The 19,923-nt window shown below is 36.7% G+C and overlaps 1 protein-coding gene across 1 annotated transcript in view; it reads left to right on the top strand.

Annotated features, from left to right (window-relative positions):
- The window catches only part of ADAMTSL1 (ADAMTS like 1), a 908,570-nt gene that overhangs the window by 445,353 nt on the left and 443,294 nt on the right, over positions 1-19,923 (top strand). The window lies entirely within an intron of this gene.

Here is a 19,923-nt window from a genome sequence, read left to right as displayed (position 1 = left end):
GCAGAGAGGAAGGGAAGCAGGCTCCCTGCCAAGCAGAGAGCCCTATGCGGTGCTCAATCCGAGGACCCTGAGCCCATGACCTGAGCCTAAGGCAGAGGCTTAACCCACTGAGCCACACAGGCTCCCCTGTAAACTGTATTTCAAAACAGTACTCTGAGGAAGTCCGAGCGAATTTACTAAGTTTTTAAAACATGAAGTATATGTTTCACCAGTGGTGACTTTAAATCCTAGCTTTTGCACCAGAGGTAAAGAGATGAGGGGCACCTGGGTGGCCCAATGGGTTAAGCCTCTGCCTTTGGCTCAGGTCATGATCTCAGGGTCCTGGAATCCAGCCTCACATTGGGCTCTCTGCTCGGCAGGGAGCCTGCTTCCCTCTTTCTCTCTCTCTCTGCCTGCCTCTCTGTCTACTGGTGATCTCTCTGTCAAATAAATAAAAAAAATCTTTAAAAAAAAAGAGAGAGAGAGAGAGAGAGAGAGAGAGATGAAAAACATGAGTATAGCTTGTCACAAGGCCAGATCTTGACCTGAGGTATGTAGCATTCGGGATTGAATTAAATTCCCACGAATTATTCAGAAATCCCATCCACTGAGCAGTAAGATTATTTTGTAACAGGACTCGTGGATTTTATCCATTCCTCTTCAAAAAAGACATTGGAATTTACACTTCAAGTGACATAATGGAAACAGATCCATTTTCTGACAGGCTTTTTGATTTTTGGGGTTTTTTTTGGCAAAAATAAATAAATGAATAGTTGGAAAGGCAAAGTAGAATCATATCTGGAGTTTCTGGAGCAGCTCTAGAGCAGCTCTAGAGCAGCTGGAGCAGCTCTAGAGCTCTAGAGCAAATTACATCCTGAATTGGATTCACTCAGATCCATACTTCTCAACAGCAAGAGAGTCAAGGGCTCTGAGCTGTGTATCTAGAATAGAACAGGGAGCGAAGTGTATTTTAACAAGTCTTGATTTAGCCTGGCTTAAGTGGGACCCACTGTAGGTGTTTTTAGTGTTTGTGACACAGATGCCTGTTGAATGAGTCGTATGCTAGAAGCTACACTAAAATTTATAAATGCTCAATTCTCTGGAGAGATCATGTATACCTGAAAGAGGAAATGCAAGATCTCATTAAACTGTCTTCTGCTCTCCAGATGGTTCTGAAATGACTGCCATTTATACTGGCCTTTCTCTAGAGGCTAACTTTTTCTTTCCATTTTATTTTATTTTATTTCTTTTCAGTGTTCTAGAATTCATTGTTTATGCACCACACCCAGTGCTCCATGCCCTCCATAATACCCACCACAAGGCTCATTCAACCCCCCACTCTCCTCCCCTCCACAACCCTCAGTTTGTTTCTCAGAATCCACAGTCTCTCATGGTTTGTCTCCCCCTCCGATTTCCCCCAACTCACTTCTCCTCTCCATCTCCCAATGTCCTCTGTGTTATTCCTTATGCTCCACAATTAAGTGAAAACATATGATAATTGACTCTCTCGGCTTGACTTATTTCACTCAGCATAATCTCTTCCAGTCCCTTCCATGTTGATACAAAAGTTGGGTATTCATCCTTTCAGATGGAGGCATAATATTCCATAGTATACATGGATCATATCTTCTTTATCCATTCATCCTTTGAAGGGCATCTTGGTTCTTTCCATAGTTTGGCAACTGTGGCCATTGCTGCTATGAACACTGGGGTACAGATGACCCTTTATTTTTGCTACATTGGTATCTTTGGGGTAAATACCCAGTAGTGCAATTGCAGGGTCATAAGGAGGCTCTATTTTTAATTTATTAAGGAATCTCCACACTGTTTTCCAAAAAGGCTGTACCAACTTGCATTCCCACCAAAAGTGTAAAAGGGTTCCCCTTTCTCCACATCCTCTCCAACACATGTTGTTTACTCTTTGATGATTTTGGCCATTCTAAATGGTGTGAGGTGGTATCTCAATGTGGTTTTGATTTGAATCTCCCTGATTGCTGATGATGATGAACATTTTTTCATGTGTCTGTTAGCCATTTGTATGTCTTCTTTGGAGAAGTGCCTGTTCATGTCTTCTGCCCATTTTTTTAGGGGATTATCTGTTTTGCATGTGTTGAGTTTGAGGAGTTCTTTATAGATCTTGGATATCAGTCCTTTGTCTGTAGTGTCATTTGTGAATATCTTCTCCCATTCCATGGGTTGCCTCTTTGTTTTGTTGACTGTTTCCTTTGCTGTGCGGAAGCTTTTGATCTTGATGAAGTCCCAAAAGTTCATTTTCACTTTTGTTTCCTTTGCCTTTGGGGACATATCTTGAAAGAAGTTGTTGTGGCCTATGTTGAAGAGGTTACTGCCTATGTTCTTAGGAGTTTGATAGATTCCTGCCTCATGTTGAGGTCTTTTATCCATTTCGAATTTATCTTTGTGTATGGTGTTACAAAATGGTCGAGTTTCATTCTATATATGTCATATATATATATGTGTGTCATATATATATATATATGACATATATAGAATGTATGCTCTAGGCAGTATATATAGAGTGCTCTAGGCAGTATAGACATTTTAGCAATGTTTATTCTGATCCAGGAGCATGAAATGGTCTTCCATCTTTTAAGGGAAACTTTTGATTTGCTAATCAGCATTTGAATCAGACCTTTGAAGCTGACAATTCCTGAGGCTGATTCTTGCCTCTGGGAAGGCCTTTTATAGGTCATCTGCTATAACCCATGAGGCAGACAAGATTGTCCTTTGTGCTGAAAGCACTCCTGTCCTTCTCCTGAAGCTGCTGGCCTGCTTCTCAGGTGCTTCTGTCCTTGTCCAGTCCCAGGTAATTGCTACCACAGTTGGTTCTCATGATGGAGAAAATTTAACTCCACATGGAATTGATCAAAAGGTTGACTGAATTCTGGTATATTAGTGTTAGTCCCTGGACTAACCCAACACAAAATTAGATTCTGGCTTTGTTATTACTCCTTGAAATTTGTTATTACTCCTTAAACCCAAGTCCCTTATGCTACAGGTGTTAGTTTTGTTTTAACATTGTTCAGTGCAAATAGAATACAAGCTCCTACTTAAAAAGTGTGCTCCCTACAAAAAAAAAGACCTTTGTTTGTGCTGTGATTATATTAATTGGCAAGGTTTAATCACTCTCTCACATTTTTCAAATCCTCTTTTAGTTCACTTTGTCATTTTTAAATTATAGGCATCAGGCCCAGCACATTCCTAAAGAGGGGCCCTAAGAAATGCATGTTTTCCTTCTATATGTACTATTTGTTTATTGATATTGATCTAGCTCTTATAGTTTCTAACAGAATCCCTGTAGATAATGTTTATTCTCCATGCCATGCTATTCACTGTGGGCTTGGGATCTCCTAGTTTTCAACCCATATGCATAAATTAAACCTTATCTCTCAGTTCAAGTTTATTTAGATTTCTTATCCAATATTTATTTCCCCTTTCTCCCCACTCTTTTACTCTTATCCACAAATAGTGTTCTTGAATGATCTCCCAGTGGTCTATGAAGTTAAGTTATGAACTTAGCCTGAGTTGAGAGTGTTTTGCTTCCTTTCCAGTATGATACGATCATCCCAAAAGGAAATCCTGCCTTTTGGTATCGCTTTGTCCAGGAAAAAGTGGCAAATTCTCTGAGCTTAATTAAATATCATATTTCATAAGTCCATGATGCCTTGATGAAAGATACACCATTATTTTACATGCACCCTGAAAAGAAAAAGGCTCAAGACAAGGAATTTAATAATAATGTTGTCTAATAATCTAGGGGAACCTAATAACATAAGAGAGCCCATTGCAAATGAGAGCTATATCCTTACTATATGAGTAAACAAAAAGACAAGCAAATCAACAGAACTACGATGTAGAAAAGCACAGCTGGCCAAAAAACCTTGTATTTCTCAATATTAGCTCTGAGCAGAGGAGGAAAAAAGTCTTCCCTGATTATTTGAACTCAAACCCAGCACAAACACAGGTTTGCAGTCTGCATTCACAAAAGTGCTTGGAACTCGTTATTGAATTTATAAGACCTATCTCAATTTCAGAGATGTTGAAATGTATTTTTAAAAAGTTTGTTCTAGAATTAATAAAAAGAATGAATTTTAATTGTTTAGAGGTTGGTGTTGTTTATAGATTTGCCTATATTTTCTTAACTTCTGAAAGATTTGGGTAAGCATCTTTACCTCATTGTTCTACTCAAAACTGGATTTCCAGATGTCTTAAGATCATTTATCACTGGATAAACCTCTCTGGATTCAACTTGATGTTTTCTCCCAGCTTCCATAAAGATGGATCATTTTAGAGGCTAATGTTCATAATGAGGTGTGTACATTTGAAAGACCCCTGGAGCAATGCAATATTGTCTCGCTCAAGGCCGTGTACATCAAGATGCAATTGTCAGATGTAAAATGACACTGAAAATATATTCAGCCCAACATCTGGCTTTATGGTATTGATTTTCAATACTCTCTTTCCATCAGATACACAATAGATTATCATCTTACTAATTTTCTCAAATTAAGTGGGATCAGACTCCTCATTCACATTGAATGGTTGACTCTCAAGAAATACCCTGATGCTTCATGTGATGTATGTGCTTTTGAATTACTTTATTACTGACCCATATGTCCTCCCATGGTATCAGAAAAAAATAGTGTCATTATGATAAAATAGAGGTATGAGATCATATTGAATTAAAATAACTTAAAAATGTTCCTCTTTAAATACTAAGAATGACCCGGAAACTTTCGTATCCATCAGATACAAGATGTATGTATATTTTTCTCTACTTTGGTCTAGATCAGGTTTTTCTACTCTAAAGCATCAGTCTAATGATTAGTGTTAATTAAATTTGGAAAATTCTACACGCTCTGTTCCCTGCTTCAGAAATCACAATACACAAATGAGTATTACATGCTCTGAGAAACCCTATAGTAAGGAATACTGGTCACCTCTTTAGAGTCATTTACCCTGAAATCATGTCTTTCAAATAAAACCTGTTCTCCCTTTGTGTTACACACTTTAAGATGCTGATCTAGATCACCATCATTCATTTTGATCCTCTTAACCATGATTAGAAACAGATAGGAGGAAGATTAGGTAGGACCTTATGGGCTATTTTAATAGAAGACCACTGAAGGGTTTTATGAAAGGGAGTGATTTAATCTGTTATGCCTCATTTATTCATTTATTCAACAAATATTTAATGAGTGTCTATTATATGCCAGGCATTGTGTTAAATGATGAAGAGTGAGACTTGAGTGGTAGAGTAGATGGTAAAACAAACTGATAAGATGATGGTCATCCCCAGGGTCGGAAACTTAAGACAGTATGTTGGAGAAATGTCATGGCAAGGAAATCCAATTCAACACGCATCCACTGTAGTACCATTTTGGGGCTACATAGCTGTTCTGTCCTGGAGTTACAAAGATGGATCTGCTACATTTCAGGCTGCTGGGGAGCTTATAAGCTCATGAGCAGAGCCACATTGTTTGGTGCCAAGTGTCAGAAACATTTGTAGTTCAAGACTTAAGAAGGCAGAGCAGTCTTCTCTTTGCCCTGAGAGAATCCATAAACGTAAGGATTGAAGGAGACTATAAACTTCTCTAGCAATCGATGTACTATTTTTAAGTTCCCATTTTAGAATACATTATGCTAGAGCTTTAGAAAATAATATATTTTATTACAAAAGATTATTTAAAAAGCATAAAAGGAAACTTTAAATAAACCAATGGCTGTGTTGTTGGCCAACTCAATGACAAGAGACCAAGGTTTCCTAGGGTTGTCTCAGTTCCTGACAGATTCCTAGTTTGGGTTCCAGTGCACATAGGTTCTTACAACAAACTCTCTTATTCTAGGAGATAACTTGGGGAAAGATCCCTTTTCCTGCAATAATCACAAATAACAACAATCCAAATAATCTAATTAGATGCACTGTAGCACTATAAGTTAGTGGTTATCAATAAGAATGATTAAAAGAAAGAATATTTGAAGTTAAAAGTATAAATAAAATAAGAACGCTTTACTTAGGAATGTGATTTTTAGCTGCTGAGACTCAAGATGGTGTCTTCCACTATGTTCTTGTACTTAAATCTAACTCTAACAACTCCCTCTTCAAAGGCTTTAAGGTATAATATAGTTTTTCTATGACAGAAATCACATTTTTATTAATTATTGGCACAGTTCTATAAGACTTTTTCCTAAATGTGTGGGCTGTATATTCCTTGATCACTCTACCACATTTCAACAAGTTGGTAATATCATTTTTATAGCAAACATGCAAATGTAATTCAGTCTTTCCTTCAGTATGGGTAATCAAAACAGCTTTTACTGATATTTTTTAAAAGTTTCTTTTAATTTCAATTCTCACTGTTGGTAATGCCATATAGGCTTTTAGGATTGCTGTCAAATTTAGAAAAACTTTATCAAGTTTCTTACAAACATAGTTTCTGTTTGTAGTAATGCTACAGGTTTGTGGTCTCCAGAAATAGGAATTCACAGATTCTGTTTTGTACTTCCCTTACAAACATATGATGCATTTATCATTGTACGTGGAACATATTTCTAACAGGAGTGAATTTCCATCTTGACTTGGTGTCAATGAAAACCAAATCCTCAGCTTGAAATTTTTATGTGTCTAATGAATGGAAGAATTTTCCACAGACTAACTTCTGGCTCCATACATTCCAAACCTTATTTCTTCTCATTATCCACACACTTCTGGTGCTAAGTGCCCCTTACATCAGAGTAAGTCTCAAAGGACCTCTGCCCCTGCACTTCTTGTCATAACACTGAGTAAGTCGATAGAGTGAGTAGTTTGAGGATGCCTGGAAGCCATTCATACACCAGGACAGTAGCAGAAAGTGAAGAGTAAACAACGTAAATGCACCTCATTAAGTACAAATTCAATCTACTTCAATTTCAACTCCCTGTTAGCTGGATCTCACAAATGCTCTTGATCACTCCGGTGAAACTTGACCGGAGAGAAAGTATAATGAAAAAAAAAAATTAAAATGGAGAGAGACAGCAGGTTTAACCAAGTGTGGTTTAAATATTTTATTCTTGAAATGTTTTGTAAAACAGGCTCATATGAACACATATGGGTCCAGGGTCTTGGAAGGGCTTCTTGTAGTTGACAACTTTGAAGCTTTAGTTGACAACTTTGAAGTTTTATTAGTTTGTACCTCTGAGTTTCATTTTTCTCTTGTTTTTAACTGACTTAGGTTTTTTCTATCTACACTATACCATTTTCTATCGCTTGGTTTCCTCTTGCTCAGTTTCTTTTGACTCCCATGGAGTCCTACCTTCAGACTTCTTTCACTGCAGCTGTCATCCTTCAAGTCTCACTGTTTACTTCTTTCCCTCCAGACATGGTTGATTTTGGTTTAAGTACCCATGTCTAGAACAGTTGCCTGTAACGTGGCTAGGGGAGAGTGGGAGAGTGTCACAGGCTCTGAATAGGACTGCCGAAGGCATCACCCAGCTCCTGCATCAGTAAAGTAGGACAGTGAGTTCATGAACTAGGTTGACTGGGTGGTGATATCTGCCACTCTTGTTTAGTGAGGGAGAGAGCACTGAAAGGAATTCCATCTCTTGATGATGATGTTTCCCTCAGTCTTTCCATCACAATGAATCTTTTTCATTACAATAATGATGTATTAACTTTAAAATGCTTGTAAGTACACCACTTCGAGAAAATGTGTTCAGGGAGAGGAAATTGCTTCTCTGACATCAGCTGTGCTTCTGAGGTCCTCCTTTTAATGAAGGGTATGGAAAGATCTTTTTCATGTAGAGGGGTGTGGGGGCAAGCAGGATCCATGACTTGCATTTCTAGGACAAGTAAATATTTAAATACTTATGCATATGGAATATAGGATTCCTCATTTTTCAGAATTGGTTACATCTAAGTGAAAGCAGTATTACTGCAAGCTGGTGATCTGTAAGTTTATTTTCTTACTCTTCTCATTCCCATGTAGATCACCTCCCAAATCCTTGCCTGCACCCAGATCTTCCTCCTCTGTGCTTTCTATGTGCCTATCCAGAAGACTCATTCATCTAAAACCATGCTTACTCCAAATCTGCCTTTGCTCTATTATTTATTCTGATAGTGAAAGCCACAACTTTTCTTCCATGTCCACTACCCAAGACAAAGAAGAAGCCCTTTACATTTGACCTGTACATTGCCCTTCTCATTTAATTGGTTAATAAAATGAATCAGTTCCACACTTGAGTATCTCCCAAACCCACCCACTTCCCTCCACTTCAGTGCTACTATCACTAACATGGCCTTCATTGTTTCTTGATGAAATAAGGTATCAGCTCTCTAAATGGCCAATCTATGACTCATTTCTGGTTTAAATTTTTTTGAATCACTACCTAAATCATCTCTCTGTATCACGAGAAATGCTTAGAATTTCTCAGAATGAAGTTGAAACTTTTTAGTTATCCCTAGGATAACTTTCAGAGCTTACCCTTTTGTCCAGGTGTTCTTAGTATCTCTCAGCCCATTAAAGAGGCTGTACTCTTTCTTGTTCCTAGGCTGTACTCTTCCTTGCATTTTTTGGATATCCCCTCCTAAAACACTTTTTTGTCTTCCGTTCCTTAGCTCAAGTGCCATCCTTTCCAGAAAGCCTACCCTGACATCAGGCCCCATACAACAGTCCAAATTAGAGATTGCCAACCTACCCTAGGCTTACCTGTACCATGACTGCCATTAGGCTCTAATCACCAGCAGAAATGCTATTGCTATTGTCAGTAACAAGCAGACATTCCTTGGAGGCTAGTTTCTGTACTTGATATACATTCTTCACTAATCCTCACAAAATGTTATAAGATTGACTTCATTAATTTATAATTTATAGGAGAGGAAGCTGGGACTTTGTGAGATTGATGAACTTGACCAACATGACACTACTAGTAAGCAGTAAGTGGCAGAGCTGTGATTTTAGACTGGGTTGATCTAGTGGATTCCAAAGCTAATGCTAAGTTCAGCCCAAGTGCTGCCCATTTATCACACTTTCTTGTAAACATCTTAAAAGTTTTTGGGGCACCTGGGTGGCTCAGTGGGTTAAAGCCTCTGCCTTCAGCTCAGGTCATGATCCCAGGGTTCTGGGATCGAGCCCCGCATCGGGCTCTCTGCTCGGCAGGGAGCCTGCTTCCTCCTCTCTCTCTGCCTGCCTCTCTGCCTACTTGTGATCTCTATCTGTCAAATAAATAAAATAAAAAAAAAAAAAGTTTTTTGTAGTATGGCAGTTTATTTTTTTGGAATAGTTTTAGAATCATAGCAAATTTGAGGGGAAAGCACAAATATTTCCCACATACCTTCTGCCCCATACATGCATAACTCCCCCATTATCAACATTTTCTACCAGAGTGGTACATTTGTTACAATTGATAAACCTACATTGACAAGTCATTATCACCCAAATTCCATAGTTTACCTTAGTGTTCACTCTTGGTTTTGTATATTCTCTGGGTTTGGACAAATATCTAATGACATGTATTCACCATCATATTATTATACAGAAAAGTTTTACTGCCCTAAAAATCCTCTATGCTCTGCCTACTCATCCTTTCCACTCCTTAATCCTGGAAAACACTAATCTTTTTACTGTCTCCATAGCTTTACCTTTTCTGGAAGGTCATAACGTTGTAATCATATGGCAGGTAGCTTTTTAAGTTCAGCTTCTTTCACTCAGTCATATGCATTTTAATTTTTCTATGAGTTTTCAAGGCTTGATAGCTCATTTCTTTTTATTTACAAATAATATTTCATTGTTTTGTTGTATCACAGTATATCCATTTATCTATTAAAGGACATCTTGGATGCTTCCAAATTTTGACAATTATGAATAAGGCTCCTATAAAAATATGTGTACAGGTTTTTGCATGCTTGTAAGTTTTCAACTCCTTTGAGTAAACACTAAGGGGCATCATTGCTGGATCATATACTAAGAATATGTTCAGTTTTCCAAGAAGCTGCCAAACTGTTTTTCAAAGCAGCTGTACTGTTTTGCATCACCACCAGCAATAAATAATAGTTTGTGTTACTCTGCATGGCCATTCAAATAGAAGTATAAGAGTACTTCATTGCTGTTTTAATTTGTATTTCTCTAATGACATATGATTTGAAGCATCTTTTCACATGCTTAATTGCTACCCATACATCTCCTTTAGTGAGATGTCTGCTAAGGTCTTTGGCCTATTTTTAGTTGTTCATTTCCTTATTGTTGAGTTCTAAGAGTTCTTTATGTATTTTGCATAATAATCCTTTATCAGATAAGACTTTCGTAAATATTTTCTTCCAGTACATGGCCTGTCTTTTCATTCTTTTAACATTATCTTTCACAGTACAGAAGTTTTTAATTTTAATGTAGTCCAGCTAATCAGTTCTTTCTTTGGTGTCATATCTAAAAAATCATCACTAAACCGAGGGTCATCTATATTTTTCTCCTATGTTATCTTTTAGGAATTTAATAGTTTTCTGTTTTTACATACAGGCCTGCAATTCACTTTGAGCTAATTTTTGCAAAGGGTGTTAAAATTTGTTGTGGCTTCATTTTTTTGCAGGTTGATGTCCAATTCTTTCAACACTGTTCGTTAAATGAACAGTCTTTGCTCCATTGTATTGCCTTTGCTCCTCGGTCAAAGTTTGGTTGACTGTGTTTATGTGGATCCACTTCTGAGTTCTCTGTTGTTTCATGGGTGTATTTGTTTGTTCTTTCACCTGTTCCACACTGAGCTTCTGACCTATATTTTCCTTTTCTCTAAAGAACATCTTTACAAATTCCTTCCGTATTTGTTGGAGAAAGTTTTTATTTCTCTCCACTTTTGAAGGATAATCTTGTTAGCACCCTTTTCTCTCAACATTTTCAATATTTCATATCCTTCCCTTGTTGCTTGTGTGGTCTATGGAGTAGCTGATACAAATTTTACATTCACTCCTCTATAAGGAAGGCAGTTTTTTTCCTCTGGCTTCTTTCAGGATTTTTCCTTTATCTTTCATTTTCTGCAATATCAATATAATATACCTGGGTGTAGCTTTTTACGTTTATCCTATCTTGTGTTTTCTGAGCTTCCTGGATCTGTGGGTTTGTGCCTGGTGTTAAGTTCAGGCAGTTTTCAGTCACTATGACTTCAAATATTGTTTCTATTCCTTTTTCTTCTTCTCCTAGTGGTATTCCCATTAAATATGTATTACATCCTTTATAGCTGTCCCACAGTTAATGATATTCTATTCCATTTCTTTTTCCCAGTTTCTTTTTTTTTCTCTATGCTTTTCAGTTTTGGAACTTGCTACTGAGATATCTATAACCTCAAGCTCAAAGATTATTTTCTCATATGTGTCCAATCCTGTGATAAGCCCATCCAAGGCATTCTTTATTTCCATTTTGGTGTGTTTGATCTCCAGCATTTCTTTTTTATTTCTACATAGAATGTCCATCTCTTTGTTTTCATTGCTCATCTATTCTTGCATGCTGTCTACTTTATCTATTAGAGTTTTTAACATAATAATCATAGTTATTTTAAATGCATCATCTGATCATTTCAGTATACTTTCCATATCTAGTCTGGTTCTGATACTTGCTCTGTCTCTTCAAACTGTGTTTTTGCCTCTTAGTATGCCTTGTAAATTTTTGTTGGAAGGTAGATATGATGTACTGGGTAAAAGGGACTACAATAAATAGGTATTCAGTTAATGTAGAAAGATGTAAGGGGGAGGAGGCATTCAATAGTCTTATGATGAGGTCTAAGTCTTTTAGTGAGTCCGTGCCTCTGAGCTGTGACTTCCCAAGTGCTTCTTTATTCTCCCCCACTTCATAGGACAGGATGGTACCATGGGCTGAGTTGTTTATTGCCCTCCTCCAGGTCAGCTAGCCTCTGATAAAACCCCAGCAGGTTTGGCACTGTTGAAATATTTTCTCCCAAAGGCAGACTTTGTTAAGAAGAACAGAATACTCTGGTGTATTTCAAAATGGTTTCTTTTTCCTTCCCCTTGCCAGAAGCATGAGGGGGTATTTCTGCTGTTCACTGTAAGAACCTGTTTAAGCTCCTAAAGGTAAAACTCACAAAAGTGTGGGGATCACCCTGTGACTAGGTGTGACTAGGATCATTCACATGAAGCTTCTAGCAATTTGTCAGTTACAGTTTAAAGTCTCCCGACCATGTCACTGGTTTCCATGGATGTTTTGCTTATGGTTCTGTCCTAGTAAGTTGTGATTCTCCGTAGCCACTTGTCTGTCTCTTCAGTTTGGCAGACAGCAATTGCCCTATGACTGAATTTCTCCTATGGATCTAAGGAGAGTGGTTGATTTTTCACTTGGTTCAGCTTTCTAGTTGTTAGGTTGGAATGGCAAGTTCCCATCTTCTTACTTTCATCTAGCTCCTCAAGGGAAGAGAGTGTGCCTAATTTCTTCATCTTAGCAGTGCCTAACACATTGAAAGCTATTACTAAAAATGTGTTTAGTGGTAAAACTGAGTGGTGAAAAATTAACTAATGAAATAATGACTTTGGCATTCTATTCTAATAACATTGACTTATTGGATGTAGAGACCTATAGTAGGTGCATTTTGTCTCTTCTTACCACACTTATCCCCTCCATCTTAGATGTCTATTTCTTTGTCAGCTAGCACAGTCTAGCCCTTGAGCTTCTTCAGGCATCCTACTTTCTTTAAAGTTTAAGAACATTTATTATGTTACTCAAAAATTTTTTTAATTCATATTTTTATTAAGCTTTTTTACATGCATTAACATTGAGTGTTTTTTCTTTGGGTGGGGGCTGGTTATAATACATGAGCCTTTCATGTAAAAATGAACTTCCAAGGAATTTCTCAAATGTAGCTCTCCATGAAGAGATCAATAGAAAGAAAGATGAGGTCTCTTGTTCCATCATTTTATGGGCTACAATAAAATAATGCTATATAATTTTTGTAGGGGTGAAGTTTACTATTCTACTCCAACACAGCCTAGTTTCTCTAAATCTAAATCAACTAGCTTTTATTTTGATTATCTGAGATGAATTTATGCTTTTTAAGTTGTTATTTTGTAGAAACATTTTATCTTTTTGCTTGATCCTTCATTTTTAATTGGTATAATTAACTCTTGAATACTTCAAAGGCTTTCTCCTTTTTTCATTAAACAATGATGTATAATCAAGGCAACTAATAGTTGTGAAGGATTTTATGACTATCTGAATCTAAGGAGCACCCTTCTCCCATAGCTCAAAGAATGTAGATTTAATGTTTTCTAACTGCTTTGAACCCACAAGGAATGCAGGTCTAAATCATATCAGTTTTATTTACCAGGTTTCCATCACCCTCTGAGGAGGTGCCCTTTTAATCTTGATCTCTTTCAGAATGGCCAGATGATGAATTCACCCAGATTTTCCTCGTCAGCTTCATTTCTTTCAACCCACCTAAGTGTCTTTCAGCAAATAATCTTAAGTATCTTAATCACTTTTTCTCCTCTGGTCACCTCTCCTGCCAGGACCTTGGCATTGTGCCTAGTGGAGGAAAAGACAGTAAATTTTCATGTAAGCTCATCCATGGGATTTCCATTAGATTCTAGGTGCCACCACTGAGAGTCGCAAAGTCTCCCGTTACAGAAGCTAAACAAAAGTGTTTTCAACATTCTTGACTCCCTTGATTGGAAAACCATTACTCACTCTTTACTCCATTCCCCTCTTTTCCAGATTGTTTCCCATAGTTCCACATACCCCTTTCCCCATTTCCTTTGATTCCTCTCTCTCTTTCTCTCCCTTTGGTTCCTGGATTTAGTCTTCCGTCCATAACAAGCCAGCAACATTCTTAATGAGACTTTCCTGGATTCTCCCTCTTCCTTTATTTCCAGAGTCAAACTTTCCCCTGGGCTCCTATGTACCTCTAATTTTTACCTCTCTCCAGCTTCTTGATGTTAGGATTAAGGCTCAATTTTCATGATTCCATTTTTTTCCTTATGAAACAATACAGTTCCAACAATATTCAAAGAGCAACAGAAAAAAAAAATCTTTTTTTTCCTAAAAAAACAATCACTTGACTCTCCAATCACATTACCTCCAGCAGACTCCAATTCTGTACCCTTCAGCATCTGTTCCTCACCTTCCACACATTTCTGTGTTTTCTCCATTTCCTTAAATAGGTGACAACTCAGTTGTTTCTTTCCAAACCACCATCACCACCACCACCACCCCAGAGGGTGGAAATGGGAGATGATAATGATGACAAAGGAGAATCAAGCAACAGATGGCAGGGGCATTTTCCAAACGTCTGTGAACATCTATAGTTTAAATTCCAGAATTAACTACAGATTTGGCCTTGGGCCACCCTGGATGCTGGAATTGCAAATTCTAGTCAGATCAAGCAAAGCTGGGGGGGAGGGGAGAGGTGGAAGGAAGAAAGATCCTTCTCAGATGAAGTGAAAGGGTCATACCACCCTTGTATTCCTGCAAATATTCCTTCTGGGAGGGAGAAAAGAGAAAACTTGGAAAATTTTAAAAATTGGGAAAAAGTTACACATGGCTTAATTTCATGTAAATGTAGCATAATGGTATTAGTTACTTTAAAGATAATTTCTAGCAGTGACTAAAATTTCAGATAAAGGAAATTTTAAGGCAGTGACAGAAAGAAAAGCAAAATAACACTCATATCAATTAATGTAATCTTGTGGGTATTCCTCCTTGCCTGACAGTTTCATGGCCCTGAATAGCTTGGTTTGGCTCTAATTCTTTTTAAAAAACAACAACTTTTGGAAAATGTTTCTGCTTTCTTTAAAGGATTATAAGCAGAGAAACTTACAGAGAAGTTACTAAATTTATCATAAACATCTTTAAACCAGATTATTTAGCTCTTGTTTGCAATGTTAAATTTTGAACAAATTATATATCCATTATCAAATTGGCAAGACATGAAGATTGAAAATAATCCAACCATTTTTAGATACTCCTCCACAAAGACATCTTTTCTTTGCCAACTCATGAAGGTTTGATCTAAAACTCAATCCCGTTTTCCATTTCCAAAAGTATGACAAGAAGAGAACTCTTGATGCTTTGGGTAAAGAATACCCTGTTCAAAGAACTTGTTCATCAAAGTAAAAGTAAAATTTTGTGCCTTACTGTTATCAGGGAGGTTTTCCACTTCAGTGGAAAACTATTCACCTGTTACCATTAATTAATAGTGTTTAACTGATTAAATAATCAGTGTTGTTAATATTAGTTTGATATATTCTACTCAAACTGTTTAACTGCATTTTGCCCCAACACAATGCCTCTACCCCTTAACATAAAGTGAAGGTTTGATCTCATGTCCTTAGTCTGCCATTTAATAATGGTATACTCATAAGAACATTTGGTTTTTCATCATTTGTAAAGTAGGAGTTATAACAGCCTTTAGAAGGCTGTAAGAATTGAATTTGAGAATGAATGTGAAAAACAGATTTAAAACAACAAAAGATTTCTTTATTCACCCAACAAGCATAGTTATTGAGTTCCTGCTAAGTATCAAGCTTTGACTTAAGTACTGAGACTACAAAGGTGGAAATTGAAACCCATCTCAATGGCAATTTGCCACCCAGAAGAAATGATATCCAAACAATTAGACAAGAAGATAATTGCTTTAATTAAAGTGTTTGCAAAGCAAAGGAAGGACAGAGCAAGAAATTGGCCTAAGAAAGTAGAGAAGAGCTTCACAGAGGAGATAAGCATTTGACTTACTTGAAGGATAGATAAAATTTTGCCAAATGAACAAACAGTAGGAATTGATCCAGGGAGAAGAAAGAGAATGTGGGCAGACACAAAAGTATGGGAGAACATGGCACATTTATAAACCAGAGCTGAAGGAAAATAGCCGAGATGGAAGGATAGATACAGCAGTTCTTATTAGAAAGGAAACAATTGAATTCAGGATAGGCAGAGATGAGAACTCAGGGTGGTTTCAGATTATGGATGAGAAACTCATGAAGGAGAATGAGAAGTAGGAGCCCAGATGTAGATGGAAAACCAGAGGAAATTAATGTTTTAGAAATTAATGGAGAAGAGAATTTTAGGAAGAAGGAGTGGCAACAGTGTCAAATACAACTAAGAGATCAAGTAAGAAAAAGACTGAAATGTATCCACTGGACTAAAAACCCAGAGATCCTTAATAACCTTAGTGTGAGATCAATGAAGAGATGTAGAAACATTATTATAAGTTTTGGAGGTGTGACTAGGAAGTCAGAGAGTGAAAGTGTATTTGCTCTCCTGTGGCTGAGAAGAGGAGAAAAGAAGAGGAAGCCAGAGAAGAATAATCAAGGTGTTAAAGGTATTAGGGAATGTTGACTATTTCCAGCAGCTAGACTATGAAAAGAGCCAACTGTAACTGGGGAAGACAAAACTATTATAGGGAAGTTTTCAATTCAGGGGAAAAAGATTGGAACCTGTTTTTATGTTTTACACGTATATAGCATATATGTTGAATTTCTACAAAGTACATCTTGGCACTTTTATCAGTTAAAATGTGAGTATACTTATCACAGAATATGGCTGAAAAATAAATTCTAGAAACATGGGGATTTTTTTTTAAATTAAAGCTGGAATAGATAGTTATCCATCCTTACATTAAGAAGTATATTATGTATGTACTGTGTGCCGATCATCATACTAGGTCCTAGTGATACAGTGTGGGCGAGGTAACCATGCTCTTTGCCAAGCTCAAACTTACAGTCCAATGTAAGAGAAAGATACCAAAGAAAAAAAATTATAGGGCTCCTGGGTGGCTCAGTGGGTTAAAGCCTCTGCCTTCGGCTCAGGTCATGATCTCAGGGTCCGGAGTTCGAGCCCTGCATCGGGCTCTGCTCAGCAGGGAGCCTGCTTCTCCCTCTCTTTGCCTGCCTCTCTTCCTTCTTGTGATCTCTGTCAAATAAATAAATAAAATCTTTAAAAAAAGAAAAGATTATAAAATTATAGAATCTTTAGATTAAAAATTATAAAATTATTAAAACTATTGAAAAAATTATTGAAATACAATCATGTTCAGTTCTTTCCTAGATATGCAGCCTCATGTTTCTATCTTTCAGTCTTCAAATATCACAACCACCCTCATTACCACTCATAAAGCTTTTTTTTTTTTTACCATGTAACTTTTTTTTTTTAATATAATTTTTTATTTTTTATAAACATATATTTTTATCCCCAGGGGTACAGGTCTGTGAATCACCAGGCATAAAGCTTTTTAATTATATTCCAACAGCCATGTACTGGGCGTTGAACGTTGTCAGGTAATTGGGGAGGTATAAGAAGAAACAAGAATTTGGAAGACATACACTCTGCCATGATGCAACTTATCCCTAATTGTGCAAATGGACCTTAAACCTTTTAAGAGTAAAATATAATAAAGGATCACATATAATAAGTTTAAATGAGCCATAAGGCACTTTTTGTAGGAGTACTATGGGTTTGCTGTGATACATGCAAGACATTTCAATTCTTTTAATTAAACTAGTATCACATGAAGTTAGAACTATAAGAGAACCTAATGATCAGGAGATACATAAATTTATTTTACAGGTAGGGAGAGTTAAGAGTCAGAGAAATGAGGAACTTACCTAAGATCCCACAAACTTAATTTTTAAAATTACAAACCTAATCAAATACTACCATTAGCATGTTTTAGAGCCATTAATCTATAGATCTAATCACAGATTAATGTTTAATGAAACAAGAAGATACTTATAATATAGGATTAAAAATATATTACCATTTCCTGACTTGTTGATTTTAGCCATTCTGACTGGTGTGAGGTGATATCTCATTGTGGTTTTGATTTGTATTTCCCTGATGCCGAGTGATATGGAGCACTTTTTCATGTGTCTGTTGGCCATCTGGATGTCTTCTTTGCAGAAATGTCTGTTCATGTCCTCTGCCCATTTCTTGATTGGATTATTTGTTCTTTGGGTGTTGAGTTTGCTAAGTTCTTTATAGATTCTGGACACTAGTCCTTTATCTGATATGTCGTATCATATGATCTCCCTGATATGAGGAAGTGGTGATGCAACATGGAGGCTTAATGGGTAGAAGAAGAATAAATGAAACAAGATGGGATTGGGAGGGAGACAAACCATAAGTGACTCTTAATCTCACAAAACAAACGGAGGGTTGCCGGGGGGAGGGGGTTTGGGAGAAGGGGGTGGGATTATGGACATTGGGGAGGGCATGTGATTTGGTGAGTGCTGTGAAGTGTGTAAACCTGGTGATTCACAGACCTGTACCCCTGGGGATAAAAATATATGTTTATAAAAAATAAAAAAATTAAAAAATATATATATATATTACCAATTTTCTGCAACATGCCAGCTTAACCATTTTTTTCCCTTGTATTCTCAGTACCTGGGGTAGCCAATTTTAAGGTTTTGTAAGTAGAGAGAGATAACATACATACAAACAATGAGAATTTGTTTCTTTCCAATTCCTGTATGTTGCTTCTTTTATTCTTTTCAAATTTTACTGGCTAGAACATATGATAAAGTACCTCCTGAGTTTAAATGCAATACTTGTAGTATTTCAATGATGGGTTTAATGGCTAATATACATTTTTAAAGCTGCCCTTTATTACATTAGACAATTTTCCTTCCACCCATAGTTGAGGTATTTTATTATGAATAGCTATTGAATTTTTTAAATGATTACACCTGGATCTAATGAGATATTTGAATCTTTTCATCTATTCATATACTAAATTACATTGGTAGATTTTTTTCCAAAGTTGATCAAACTTACAACTTTTTAGTCAGTTCAACTTGGTTATACCTTTCAAATTTTCTGGACTTATATAATAAGGGTCACCTATCACTAAAAAGAGAGAATAGTAAAATATATCCCAATATTATCCCTACTTAGTTTCAACAATTATGAATATTTTGTTTTTCTTGCTTTATTTATCCCTCTCTCAACTCCAATTTGTTTTCTTATAATGGATTTTTTAAAGGCAAATATTAGACATCATGTCATTTCACCCACAAATATTTCAATATGCATCACTAATGATAAGGTATTGTTAAAACATACAACAATCCCATTATTGTATCCAACAGGAATTAATGGGAATTCTTTAATAAGTTAACACCTATTTTATATCCATATTGCCCCCAGAGTTTCAAAAGCATCTTTTTTACATCATTGTGTTCCCTTCTAAATTAGTACTTAATTAGTACTTCTAAATTAGTGCTTAAATAAGATCCATATATTGCAAATTGTTTATCTTAATTATGACTCACAAGTGTTCTCTGTTCTATAAGTTCCGTTCTCTCTCTCCCTCTTTCTCTCCTTCAGCGTGTGGATGTGTTAGGGAATTTGGTTATTTGTTCTAGAATGTTCTGCACTCTGAATTTGGCTCATTGCTTCTTCATGGTGTCATTTCACTTATTCTTCTAGCTCCCACTTTTCCTTGAAATTGAGATTTAGGGGCACCTGGGTGGCTCAGTTGGTTGAGTGTCTGCCTTCAGCATGGGTCAGGATCCCAGAGTCCTGAGATCGAGTCCCATCGGCCTCCTTGCTCATCAGGGAGCCTGCTTCTCCCACTGCCTGCTGCTCTCCCTACCGGTACTCTTTCTCTCTCTCTCTCTGACAAATAAATAAATAAAATCTTAAAAAAGGAAACAGATTTAGACGCACTATTGAACTTAAGTTCAACATTTTGGTCAGGAATAGTTCATAGGTGCTGCTGTGTCCTTTCTATTACATCACATTGAGAGGTCCAAAGTATCTGATTGTCTCAAACTTAATGATGTTAAGATTGATTAGTGGACTCAGGTGTAATCTAATTCCTCTGTTGTCAAGTCTCCCATCCTTTACGAAATGTTTTTCTCATGCATTCATGATAATTGTCCATATGTATGATTTCATATCAAGTCTCAAAATAATGATGATATAATATGTCATTCATTTCATATTTGTTAACTAAATTATTTTT

The sequence above is a fragment of the Mustela lutreola genome, chromosome 12, assembly GCF_030435805.1.
Source record: "Mustela lutreola isolate mMusLut2 chromosome 12, mMusLut2.pri, whole genome shotgun sequence".
NCBI classification, from domain to species: domain Eukaryota; kingdom Metazoa; phylum Chordata; class Mammalia; order Carnivora; family Mustelidae; genus Mustela; species Mustela lutreola.
This window is presented reverse-complemented; position numbering and strand designations above follow the sequence as displayed.